Source organism: Staurois parvus, unplaced genomic scaffold (assembly GCF_062004578.1).
Source record: "Staurois parvus isolate SC_StPar_1 unplaced genomic scaffold, SC_StPar_1.0 ptg000256l, whole genome shotgun sequence".
Classification (NCBI taxonomy): domain Eukaryota; kingdom Metazoa; phylum Chordata; class Amphibia; order Anura; family Ranidae; genus Staurois; species Staurois parvus.
In genome coordinates this window covers 412,574-426,188 of record NW_028318052.1, presented here as the reverse complement: position 1 = coordinate 426,188, position 13,615 = coordinate 412,574, and the positions used below count along the sequence as shown (strand labels likewise).

At 40.0% G+C, this 13,615-nt stretch overlaps 1 protein-coding gene across 1 annotated transcript in view; it reads right to left on the bottom strand.

The window, feature by feature from the left end:
- PTPRS (protein tyrosine phosphatase receptor type S) overlaps positions 1 to 13,615 on the bottom strand; it is a 531,027-nt gene that overhangs the window by 427,880 nt on the left and 89,532 nt on the right. The window lies entirely within an intron of this gene.

Sequence of the window (13,615 nt, the reverse complement as noted above, 5' to 3'; positions counted from 1 at the left end):
TCACGCACTGCTCTTTTAAGGTCTATCCATAGATTTTCAATTATGTTGAGGTCAGGAGATTGTGAAGGCCATGGCAAAACCTTCAGTTTACGCCTCTTGATGTAATCCCCCGTGGATTTCGAGGTGTTTTTAGGGTCATTATCCATTTGTAGAAGCCATCCTCTCTTTAACTTCAGCTTTTTCGCAGATAGCATCAAGTTACCATCCAAAATTTTCTGAAATTTTATTGAATCCATTTTTCCTTCTACTCGTGAGATGTTCCCTGTGCCACTGGCTGCAACACAACCCCAAAGCATGATTGATCCAACCCCATGCTTAACAGTTGGACAGAGGTTCTTTTCATTAAATTCTGTGCCCCTTCTTCTCCAAACGTACCTTTGCTCATTCCGGCCAAAAAGTTCAATTTTAACCTCATCGGTCCACAGAACTTGTTTCCAAAATGCATCAGGCTTGTCTATATGTTCATGTGCAAAGTTCAAACGATGATTTTTGTGTTGAGGACGTAGAAGAGGTTTTCTGATGACTCTTCCATGAAGACCATATTTGTACAAGTATCTCTTTATAGTGGAATAGTGTACCACAACTCCAGTGTCTGCCAGATCTTTCTGGAGGGATCGTGCAGTCAAACGTGGGTTTTGAATTGTTTTTCACAATCCTGCGAGCTGTTCTGTCTGATATTTTTCTTGGTCTTCCAGATCTTGCTTTAACTTCCACTGTTCCTGATGACTGCCATTTCTTAATGACATTCCGAACAGAGGATATTGACATCTGAAAACGCTTTGCTATCTTCTTATAGCCTTCTCCAGCTTTGTGAGCGTCAACTATTTTCAGTTTCAGTTTTCTAGACAACTGCTTAGAAGAACCCATGGTGCTGATTGTTGGGGCAAGGGTGCCCAAACTTTTGCAGACGCCATTTTTTTGTTTTCTGTTATTTTGAAAGTGTAAATGATGGAAATAAAATCTAACTTTTGTTGCCATATTATAAGAATGTCTAATCTGTAATTTGATGCCTTTTGGAGATTTTTCCATCTTTCCTTGGCTTCTTTATGCACATTAATACAAATTTTTAGCTGGGGTGCCAAAACCTTCGATCCCCACTGTATATACATTTACACACACAGACACACTTTCAGAAAGTAACAGTTATGACCTCTTGTAAAAACCTCAGATGATTTACTTACTAGCAATACAGCTAATGAACCCAGGCAGTGATCTCGCCACCTGTAATACTTCCATCTAGATTGAATAAAAGGCATTAATGAGAACTGAGAAAACTATCCAAATCTATTTAGCTTAAATGTTCTCCCTGCTCATGAACTTCCCCACCGGCACCATCTGTGAGCTTGACAGCCAAAGTCGTGATCTGTCAGCAGAAGCCTGTACCAGCAGCTCCAGCTTTTAGGACAGCTTATTACAGTCAAAATCCAATGTAACTTACTTTGCTACCAACTTATTATGTTACATCTATTAAGGCTAGGTTTACACTTCTACCGGGGCGGGATTGCATGTAAAACTCATGCATCGGAAATTGCAGCGTGCTTTCCCATTCTGGGAACCGCATAACAATATGTGGTTTCCCTGCGCTGTGATTTTGGAAAAGGCGCAGGAAATTTTTCGTGCTTTTTCCAGGTGAGCAGCCCATTCAAGTGAATGAGCTGCTGAGATCATGCAAACACAGCAGCAGGGAAACCGACATAGTGTGAACCTAGCCTTACTGCAGATTACAGAATTGTTTTGTGACATGTTTGCCTTGTCACTTCTAATGCAGCAAAAATATCTTCTAGTTTTAGCTCCTAAACACCTGTATGATTTTTCAGGAGACACTTTTCCTATGCTGCCTGTTCACATCTGTGGGCAGGGGAGGAAGTGGAATCCTTGTGTCCAGAGCTTCAAAGGGAAGAAACAAACCAAAAATGAATAGTGGGTATATGCTACAGGCCCCCTAACCTGAAGGATGAAGTTAGAAATGGTGGCGAGGCAGGGCAATGTGATTATCATAGGGAACTTCACTTATCCAGATACTGACCAGGCAGATGGAGCTACTCAGTCACCTAAGGTTCATCATTTCTTAAATGTCTAGCAAGACAATTTCATATGTCTATTGGTGGATGCCCCAACTAGAAAATGCTCTGCTAGACCTACTAATTACAAATCAAATAGATCTTTTTGCAGATGTGGAAGGGAAAACTTAACCCCTTCACACCTACGGTACACAAATATGCGGCCTCACTGGACTGGGCTTTTTTTGCTAATTTTGTCTTCGAGACTGGGGTCTCGCTGAGAACCCAGGGCCTCTTGGTAATGGTCGGGCACCGAAACTCCCGATTCTGGGTCACCTGATCACTGTGATAGCCTCTGATTGGCTACCACAGTGATCAGTCACTGTGAAGCCTGCCCCGTGGTTTTATCTCTCTGAATGAAGGAGAGAGATACACTGCATCTCTCTCTGTCCTTTTTAGAGAAAAAAAAAGTGTGTTAAAAAAAAAAAATAATAATAATTAGATTAACGTTTTGGTCTAGGTTAGTGTTTGGGTCGGGGGTAAAAGTCAGGTCAAGGGTCAACTTTACTAAACTGCCCTCCATACTACATGACAATAAATGGAATCAAATTCTAGAAACAAAGAACACTGAGGATAAATGGGAGTCCTTTAAAGTGTTACTAAACCCTGGACCCTGCAGTCACTATATCTGGTCTCCCACAGTACACACAACATAGAAATGCAATTATTTTAATAAATATAAACTGCTAAATGCCTTTTCTCATCAGCAGTATATATAGCAGCCTTGTGATTTCCATCAGTGTCCAGCAGAGCACTGATTAAAGCTTGAAGAAGGAGTTATCATTCTGCTCTGACTGTCCTATGAGGCTGCATAACCCCTGATCACCTGTCTGGACAGTACTGATTGGCCCTGTGCTGATCATAGGCACCCCCCCCCCCCCCAAAAAAAAAAACTCTAGAAATAAAAAACAAACTGAGCACGTGCAGAGTGGCTCCTAGGGCTCTGTACTATCAGGAGATGGATTGGGGACCGTAGATAAGGGGATGATCAGAGAAGGAAGGACCAAACCAGCCTTTTTATACAATATGGAGCATTAACCCCTTAGGTTCCACAGTGAGTATAACAAGCATGCTTTACTGCATATACAGGCTGATTTTACTGTTGTAGGTTTAGTAACACTTTAAGAACATATTACATAATGGCATTAACCAGTGTATACCAATGGGCAACTTGTATAAAAGAACTAAAGTTAAACCTGGGTGGCTAAATTCTAGTGTAAAAGGGCATAATAATGAGATCAAATACTTATTTCCTTCATGAACATGCAAATCAGTGCATAGTTTGTGAGAATAGCAACAAAAAATTCTAAAGAAATGCATGTCTAACAAACTATGCACTGATCTGCATGTTCATGAAGGAAATAAGTATTTGATCCCCTATCATTCAACAGGATTTCTGGATAGCAGGTGTCTTTCATACAGGTAACAAGCTGAGATTAGAAGAAGTCTACTAAAGGGAGTGCTGCTAATCTTGCTACCTGTATAAAAGACACCTGTCCACAGGAGCAATCAAACAATCAGCTTCCAAACTCTCCATCATGGCAAAGACCAAGGAGCTGTCCAAGGAAGTTAGGGACAAGATTGTAGAACTATACAAGGCTGGACTGGGCTACCAAATTATCGCCAAACGGTTTGGTGAGAAGGTGACAACAGTTGGTGCAATCATTCGCAAATGGAAGAAACACAAAACAACTGTCAGTCTCCCTAGGTCTGGTGCACCATGCAAGATCTCACCTCGTGGAGTGTCAATGATCATGAGAGCAGTGAGGAATCATCCCAGAACTACATGTGAGGATCTTGTTAATGATCTCCAGGCAGCTGGGACCACAGTCACCAAGAAAACAATTGGTAACCCACTACGCCGACAAGGATTGAAATCCTGCAGTGCCCGCAAGGTCCCTCTGCTCAAGAGAGCACATATCCAGGCCCGTCTGAAGTTTGCCACTGAACATCTGAATGATGCAGAGGAGGACTGGTTGAAAGTGTTGTGGTCAGATGAGACCAAAATCGAGCTCTTTGGCATCAACTCAACTCGCTGTGTTTGGAGGAGGAGGAATACTGCCTATGACCCCAAGAACACCGTCCCAACTGTCAAACATGGTGGTGGAAACATTCTGCTTTGAGGGTGTTTTTCTGCTAAGGGGACAGGACAACTGCACTGCATCAAAGGGACAATGGACAGGGCAATGTATCATCAAATCTTGGGTGAGAACCTTCTTCCCTCAGCCAGGGCATTGAAAATGGGTCGTGGATGGGTGTTCCAGCATGACAATGACCCAAAACACATGGCTAAGGCAACAAAGGAGTGGCTCAAGAAGAAGCACATTAAGGTCCTGGAGTGGCCTAGCCAGTCTTCAGACCTTAATCCGATTGAAAATCTGTGGAGGGAGCTGAACGTTTCAGTTGCCAAATGTCAGCCACTAAACCTTAAAGACTTGGAGAGGATCTGCCAAGAGGAGTGGGCCAGAATCCCTCCTGAGATGTGTACATATCTAGTGGCCAACTACAGGAAACATCTGACCTCTGTGATTGCCAACAAGGGATTTGCCACCAAGTACTAAGTCATGTTTTGTGAAGGGGATCAAATACTTATTTCCCTCATGAACATGCAAATCAATGCATCATTTGTTAGACATGCATTTCTTTTGAATTTTTTGTTGCTACTCGATTTTTAGACTGATTTCTTTGTGAGTTGGCAAACATTCAAAATCAGCAGGGGATCAAATACTTATTTCCTTCACTGTATATAATTTTTTTTTATTAGTTTGAGCAAATGTTTTAGTGGCTATAAACTATGGTACATATACTGGAATTAATTTAATTTTTTTTTTATATTAGTAATGGCAGCGATCAGCGACTTATAGTGGGGCGGTGATATTGTGGCTGAGATTTTTACACTAACTGACACTTTGTGGGAACCAGTGACACTAATATAGTGATCAATGCTAAAAATATACATTTAATTACTGTACTAATGACACTGGTTGAGAAGGGGTTAACATCTAGGGTGATCAAAGGGTTAAATGTGTGCTTATCTATGTGCTTGGTGTACACTAGGTGGTGATTTTATTAGGAGAAGTTATGGATCGTGTTCTCAGCTCTTCAGAGGCACACCATTCATGACTCCACCCATGTAAACCTAGATACAGCTCTGTTCTTTCTCCCTTACCGACAATCTGAAGGTGCCAGCGACCAATTCCTTGCAGGGGCTTGTAGATTGGTTGTGCTGTGACATTTCACAGCACCTTCCAGAGATCCTCCAGTGGCGTATGCGCGCTCCCATGTGGCGGAAGTGCAAAATAACGTCCATATACACGTGATTTTGCACAGGAATGCCACCCTATAGCAGTAATACTGCTATAGGGCGGATGTTAAGTGGCTAACCACTTGCCCTTCGAGAGACTTACCCCCTTTCATGACCAGATCATTTTTTGCTATACAACACTGCACTACTTTAACTGACAATGGAGCGGTCATGCAATACTGTACACAAATGAAATTTATATAATTTATATCATTTTTTCACACAAATAGAGCTTTCTTTTGGTGGTATTTGATCATCACTGGGTTTTTTATTTTTTGCGTTATAAGTGAAAAAAGACCACTTTTTTTAAAACACAATAATTTTTATCTTGCCATAAAACATATCCAATAAAAAAATAAAACACTTTCATAATTTTAGGCCAAAATGTATTCTGCTACGTCTTTAGTAAACAAAAATCTCAGTAAGTATATATTAATTGGCTTGCGTGAAAATTTTAGTGTCTACTAATGGCATTATATGTAATGCAATTTTTAATTATTTTTATACTAGTAATGGCGGCAATCAGCGTGACGACGGTAGTATGGCAGGCATTCTGACACTAACTGGTACTGGGTGGGAGCTACTAACTGCCATGGACATCTCCAATGACACTAATACAGTGATCAGTGCTACTAAAAAGCATTGACACTGTATTAATGACAAAGGGCAAGAAGGGGTTAACATCTGGGGTGATCAATCGGTTAACTGTGTGTTAGGGGGTGATTAAACGGTGCACTGTGTGCTGTTTTACTAGGGGACTAGCTGTTTTTTTATCTCCCGTTGTTTATACTCACAGATCTATCTCCTGACAGCTGCTCTGCCGACCACCGAGTCCCGGCCATGAATCGCTGGCAGGGACATGGTGATTGACACCTACAGGAGCCAATGACAGCACTGGTGGGACAAAGTGCGCCCCCACCCGGAGATACAAAATAAGTAAAACTGATACAGGGAAGTTAGCAAGTGGTTAAAGAATATAACGCTTTATCGACATTCCAACACTACAAAGAATGCGATAATAAAAGAGCAGGATCAGGGTGGCTAAAACAAACTTCAAGACACATAGCAGAGGAGTTAAAAAAAAAAAAAACTAACATTTTTTAAAAAAAATTTTACTATATCTTTTATTAATTTTTCACTACAAAAATCAACATTATAGCAAACAATTAAATACAAGTTTTCACATAAATTTACATATTCCCTTCCCCTCCCACCATCTTTCCACCCCTCCCCATTAAATTTCCACCTGCCCATATTCCATTTTCTTTACTTCTAGTTCCTCCTATATTTTTCCAGATATCTTTTGGATGTTCTAAAATCGTACTATCCACTCCACCCTTTTCTGAATTTTTCCATTTTATCTTCCTCCATATGATAGAAAATCCTCCATCTTATATATATATATATATATATATATATATATATATATATATATATATATTTCAACTCTATTTATGCAATCCTTTATTTTTGGGGGCTCTTGGACTTGCCAGAATTTGGGAATAAGTCCTTTGGCCATGTTAATTAGATGATATAACACCCTAGTTTTATATTGTGTCACTGAAATCTCAGATTTATGGAATAAACAAACCCATTGGATTATTTCTTGCCAAAACTTCTGTATTTTAGGACATTCCCACCATATATGTGCCATTGTTACCTTAGTCCCACACCCCCTCCAACATAAAGGAGAAACTTCTGATCATTGTTTGTGCCACACTAGGTGTAATATACCATATCACCCAAATTTTTAAATGTTAACAGTAAAAAAGGCAAGGTCAGAGCATATTGGCCCATAAAGGATAAAGGTCTTAGTCGATCACAGGCTCAAAATAGCATGCACTGCCAAGTTGCAGCAAGCAAAATTAGCAGACTATGAGTATGCATGAAAAATGGTATTTACTCAAGAGATCAGAGTATATCATTTAGGGATGCACCAAACATCGGCAGCCGAAATGCATCAGCCGAAAATAGTGTTATCAGTGTCAATAATGGCCACTGAAAACATACGATTTTACCTGCGATTCTTGCCTATGATATTGCCCACGATATTATATTTAGGGTTCTTTTTTCACAGGTCATGTGACTCAAAAAATACATCAAAACGTAATACGTGCATTTTGTATGGGTTTTCAATGCATTTGAGGCCTGGTTCACATCAATGCCGTTTGCATTCTGTCTGTTTTGCAGTGCGTTTTGCACTTTTGAAGCATTTTTTAATGCATTTTGCAGGGTTTTTTTCTTTTTGGCCAACTTGTTCCTGGGCAGATTAAAAATGTAAAAGTCATCAAAAACAAAAAAGATGTGCATTTGTAATGTGTTTTCAATGCATTGCAGGCCTGGTTCATGCCAATGCAGTTTGTGTTTTGTCCATTTTGAAGTTTTGCATTTTTGCGCTCACATTTTTTAGCTGTTTTTGATGCTGTGCGTTTTTTTTTAAAAAATGTTGTTTGGCCAACTTTTTGCTGGGTAGATTAAAAATGCAAAACTCATCAAAAAGACAACACGTGTGTTTTTGATGTGTTTTCAATGCATTTCAGGTCTGGTTCACACCAATGCAGTTTGCGTTTTTGTCCATTTCTCATTGCGCTTTTGATGCATTACTTTTTTAATGGGTTTTTTTGCCAACTTGTTGCTGGGCAGACTAAAAACGCAATATTCATCAAAAGCGCAACATATGCATCTTTGATGTGTGTTCAACGCATTTCAATGGGGAGGTGCGTCTTTGGTGTGGTTTTTTGTTTTTTTGTTTTTTTTAAACTCGCCAAATATGCACCAAAAATGTGGCAAACAGGATTTTTAACACCACAAGGGAAGCGCAACGGACCAGTGTGAAGACCTACATTGAATTTAACCATTTGCCGCCTGGTCTATAGCCGTTTGGCGGCCGCAAAAATGCATTAGCTTTCCGGGGTGTACGCCATTTGGCGTCCTACCGCACATGCGCAGTTTGCGTGGTTGCAGAGCCGCGCAGCGGCGCAATCTGTCACCGGCCGTGTACCTTGGACACGGCCGATGACAGATCTGAGTACCGGCCCCTGTTGCCGGTACCATGTGACCTGCTGTGACCAATCACAGCAGGTCACATGACAGTTGTATACAATGGATGGCTTCATTCATGCCATCCATTTTATACTAGTGTCTAGCTGTGAATGGTCACAGCAGGTCACATGCACATGTCATGTGATTAGCTGTGGCCAAATCACAGCTAAGCACAAAAAAAAAAAAACTTGAATGAATCGATGTCATTCAGGTAAATGCTTGCTTATAGCAAAGTAATTCTTTGCTATAAGCAAATTGTGTGAAAAAAAAAAAAATACTGATCACTTCCCCAAAGTAGTACAATATTACTATGGTAACATTGTACTACTTTGGTCATAGTACAATCTGAAAAAAAATCTTTAAAAAAATGTAATAAATTAAAAAGAAAAAAAAAAAGAAAAAAAATATATATATATATTTTTTTCATACTGTCACCAGTCAGTGTCCCTGTTCACTGCCATGCCAGTTATATGATGATGCAGTACTGCACTGGTGACAGTATGCACAAAAAAAAAAAATAGTGAAAATAATTTTTTTAATTTTTTCATTTTCCGAAAAATTATAACAAAAATACAACTTCAAAAAACTCGCCATTCCTCTTATGAAGTACGTCTGACTGTCTACTTTACAAAAAGGGGTCATTTGGAGGATATCTGTACTGTTCTGACATTCTTGGACCTCACGAAATTAGATTGGCTGTCAGTACTTCAGGATTGATCAATTTTCAGATCTATACCATAGTTTGTGAACTCTATAACTTTCCTACAGACTAAATAATACTAATTGAAAGCGCGTTGTATATTCCTGGTGTACAGGGGTCCCTCAAGTATGGATAAAGGGGCAGCCTGGGGGTGGATGATCTTCCTCAAAGTGCTGAGGTACGATGGTCCGTATAGATAGCTCAAACTCTTCAGGGTGCTGGAACAACAACTGGAAATGGTGCTGGGGGATTTTAGGTGCTCAATGCAGAGCAAACATTAGGAATATCCCATAGTGTAGTATTATGAAGGTGCTTTATTGGTAATATTAAAAGTTATCTTTAAAAAAACGTACAAAAGGAACTGCAGTATATATGAAAGTGCCACAATAAGAGTCACATATGTAATACACATGAACAACTGACCAGCTGGAAATATGAAGTGGCCATCGGATCCCCGTGATCCGACGGCTTGACGTCAACGGCTTACAAGGGCTCCTCCTGAAGAGGTTGAGCTATCTATACGGACCATCGTACCTCAGCACTTTGAGGAAGATCATCCACCCCCAGGCTGCACCTTTATCCATACTTAAGGAACCCCTGTACACCAGGAATATACAACGCGCTTTCAATTAGCGTATCTGGTAAGTGCGCACTCTGTATATTTAATACATCATCCCAAGGAGAAATAACATTTTGGGACTCCATACAAGTTATTTGAAGATTGCACTTGATCTTACGATATTTGGACATTATAATACTTCTACGCATGTCATGATCATGCGTTTTTCATGAACATTCACACACTAATTCATTCGTTCACCTCCAGTGTACTTTTGTTACTATTCATGTTTACTATATATATATATATATATATATATATATATGCATAACGCATTTATTTCATACATGCGTCTATAAGACATACATTAGGCTTTTTGTTCAACTTTTAGCGCTGCACCAATATTTACTCTGTTATCTGAAGTCATTGTGGTTCACCTTTTAGTGTGTTCAGCTGCTTATTCCATCAATTAAGTTTAGCGCTCGCTTTATCACTTCATTATTCTTAGTACACACAATAAGAATATCAGACCAATGGACATCCTCTTTTTTTTTTGTTTTTTTTGTTTGGTTTTTTTTGGGGGTTTTTTTGTATGCTAGTCTCAAAAAATGAAAGAAAATGAAGAATTACTAAAGTTACAAAAAATCTCAAAGGACAGAATACAACTTTGGAAGTAATGTATTGTATTGTAACGTGTTCTTTCGTTTCCGAGTATGCAAGGTCTCGCAATTTTTTTAACGAATACTGTACTGACTAAACAAAAATCGTTCACTCTGTTATTGTACGAAAAAAAAATTTGTGCCTGCCCCTTCGAATATTGTTGCATGAACTGTCATAATCAGCTGCTGAAAGCTGAATACTAACAATCAGATTATCTTGTGGTCCATCCGAAAGCGATTTTTGTCATCCGATTTTCCTATCGTGTACTAGGCATTGGTGGACTGCATATTCCAACAAAAGTTTTTATCAGACTTCAGATTGCAGCTGGAGGCCTGAGAGAGATGAGAGGAAAAGGGGTAGAAGATCTGCCTGCAGAAGCATGAGCCTTTTTTTCAGGAGCAAAACAGTATTCTTCCCCCTGTAATTTATTTGATTTAGTCATCCAAGCAGAGACCAAACAGATGTTCTCCTTCAAAGGGCAGACACTCGAATTGTTTCTTGCTCCAGAGGTCATCTGACCAGCATTTGAGCCAAAGAGTCCTATATAAACTATATTAGGTACACCTGTTCAACTCCTTGGAAACAAAAATTGCTAATCAGCCAATCACATGACAGCAACTCAATGCATTTAGGCATCTAGATGTGGTGAAGACGATTTGCTGAAGTTTAAACAGCATCAGAATGGGGAAGAAAGGGGATTTAAGTGACTTTGACCATGGCATGGTTGTTGGTGCCAGAAGGGCTGGTCTGAGTATTTAAAAAACCGCTGATCTACTGGTATTTTAACATACAACCATCTCTAGGGAATATAGAGAATGGTCCGAAAAAGAGAAAATATCCAGTGAGCGGCAGTTGTGTGGACGAAAAATTACTTGTTGATGTCAGAGGAGAATTGGCAGACTGATTTGAGATGGTAGAAAGGCAACAGTAACTCAAATAACCACTCGTTACAAACAAGGTATGCAGAATACCATCTCTGAAGAGCACAACACATCGAACCTTGAAACAGATGGGCTACAGCAGCAGAAGACTACACCAGGTATCACTCCTGTCATCTAAGAACAGGAAATGGAGGCTACAATTCACACAGGCTCACCAAAATGGGACAATAGAAGACTGGAAAAATGTTTCTGGTTTGAGGAGTCTCAATTTAAGCTGCGACATTCAGATGGTAGGGTCAGAATTTGGCATAAACAACATGAAAGCATGGATCCATCCTGTCTTGTATCAATGGTTCAGGCTGGTGGTGATGGTGTAGGGAATATTTTCTCCGCACACTTTTGAGCACCTTAGTACCCTAATGAGCATCATTTAAATGCCACGGCCTACCTGAGTATTGTTGCTGACCATGTCTATCCCTTTATGACTACAGTGTACCCATCTTCTGATGGCTACTTCCAGCAGGATAATGCACCATGTCACAAAGCTCAAATCATCTCAAACTTGGTCCTTGTTTTTAGCTGGCAGAAAACTAAAGATGATCCTTAACATGAATCTATTCCTAATCCGGGCATCTTACCTCAGAGGCCTAAACCCTATTTACCCCAACATAAATCAGCATTATCCAATGGTTACTCTAGATCCCCAGCTAAGCCATTTAAGAACAGGAATTACAATTTGCCTGTTAGGTTTGACCCTTTGACACATCTATCGGATGCTAATATTGGGTCCAGGCATCCTGGTGAAGACAATACACGTGGAGGTTCTCATGCATCTGGCTATCAATATAGGCCAAATCACAATGGTTCCTATCATTCTAATCAACAAAGCAGACCTGCACCTAAAAATCATTTTAAGAATTTCTAACACAATATGCCTCTCCTCGAATGAATAGAGAGCTATCATACCAAGCTTATAACATACCCCAATGGGTCCTCAAGACAGATCATATTACCATGCTCCCCCTTCCACACCCAGAATGATTAGCACCAATAACCATTATCAACACAATGGAAATAATGCTCAGGCTCATTTTTTAGGCGAAGGAAGGATATGAAAATGAAGCGACATCATAGAGGCAAGAAAGGAGGAAGGAGGATTAATGAACACTATGAAAAAGAGAAGACTGTAACTGGGAAGGCATCTTTAATCTCAGTAATAATGACCTCACCCAACATGAACTTAACTTACTGGATAAGGGCCTTAAATATGCTCCTAGAAACAAACTGAACAAGTTTCAAGCTTACATCGACGTCCATAAGTTTGCCAGACAGTTATCAATCAAAACATATTTTGTGAATAATCCTATTGTGCATGAGATAATTGCCAGTAACGTCACCCACTCCAATCTACGTAATGCCTCCAGTTTTAACCCCATGCCGCCCAGCCACTGTAGAAATACAGCGGCAGGGCTGGGCAAAACCACGTTTAAAACGTGTGTTTTCAAAACAGGTAGGGGGCGCGCGTGAGGCGTGCTGCCGCCCTACCTGTCCCGCCGATCACTGCTGCGGATGTCAGTCGCCGGGTCACAGCCGGTCGTTACCGGCTATGTCCCGGCGATTAGCGGCAATCACTGACAGAGAGCACAGCTGCAGTAGCTGTGTTTTTTTTCAGTTCCCTGACAGCTCCTGACACGCTGATCGGGACAGAAGAGTTTATCTGTCCGAATCAGTATGTCTCAGTGCAGTACACACCCCCGCCCCCTAGTAAAACACTCCCCTCACACAGTTAACCCTTTCACTGAATAATAAAGTTAACCCCTTCCTCCCCAGTGCCATTAGTACAGTGTTAGTGTTTTTTTTTTCTTTTTCACTGATCACTGTATTGGTGTCACTGGGGATGTCAGTGACCCCAAGTCAGTTCCCCCCCACCCAGTGACCCCAAGTCAGTTCGCCGCCATAAGTCACTGATTGCCGCCATAAGTCGCTGATCGCCGCCATTATTAGTATAAAAAAATTTTTTAAATCCCAGTATCTTTCCCGCCATTTGTAAATGCTAAAAAAAAAACCCAATTAATTGGTTTATGTGAAAGTTATAGCAAAGACATGTCGCAGAATACATTTTGGCAGAAATTTATGACTAAATTTGATTTTTAAATTTTTTTTTTTTTACTGGACATGTTGTTTTATAGCAAAAAGTCCAAAATATTGTTTGTTTGTTTTTTTTCCTCAAAATTGTCAGCCTTTTTTTTTTTTCTTTTATAACGCAAAAAATAAAAAACGCACAGGCGATCAAATATCACCGAAAGAAAGCTCAATTTGTGGGAAAAAAATGAGGTAAATTTAATTTATGTACCGTATTGCATGACCGCACAATTGTCCGTTTAAAGTAGCGCAGCGCAGTATAGAAAA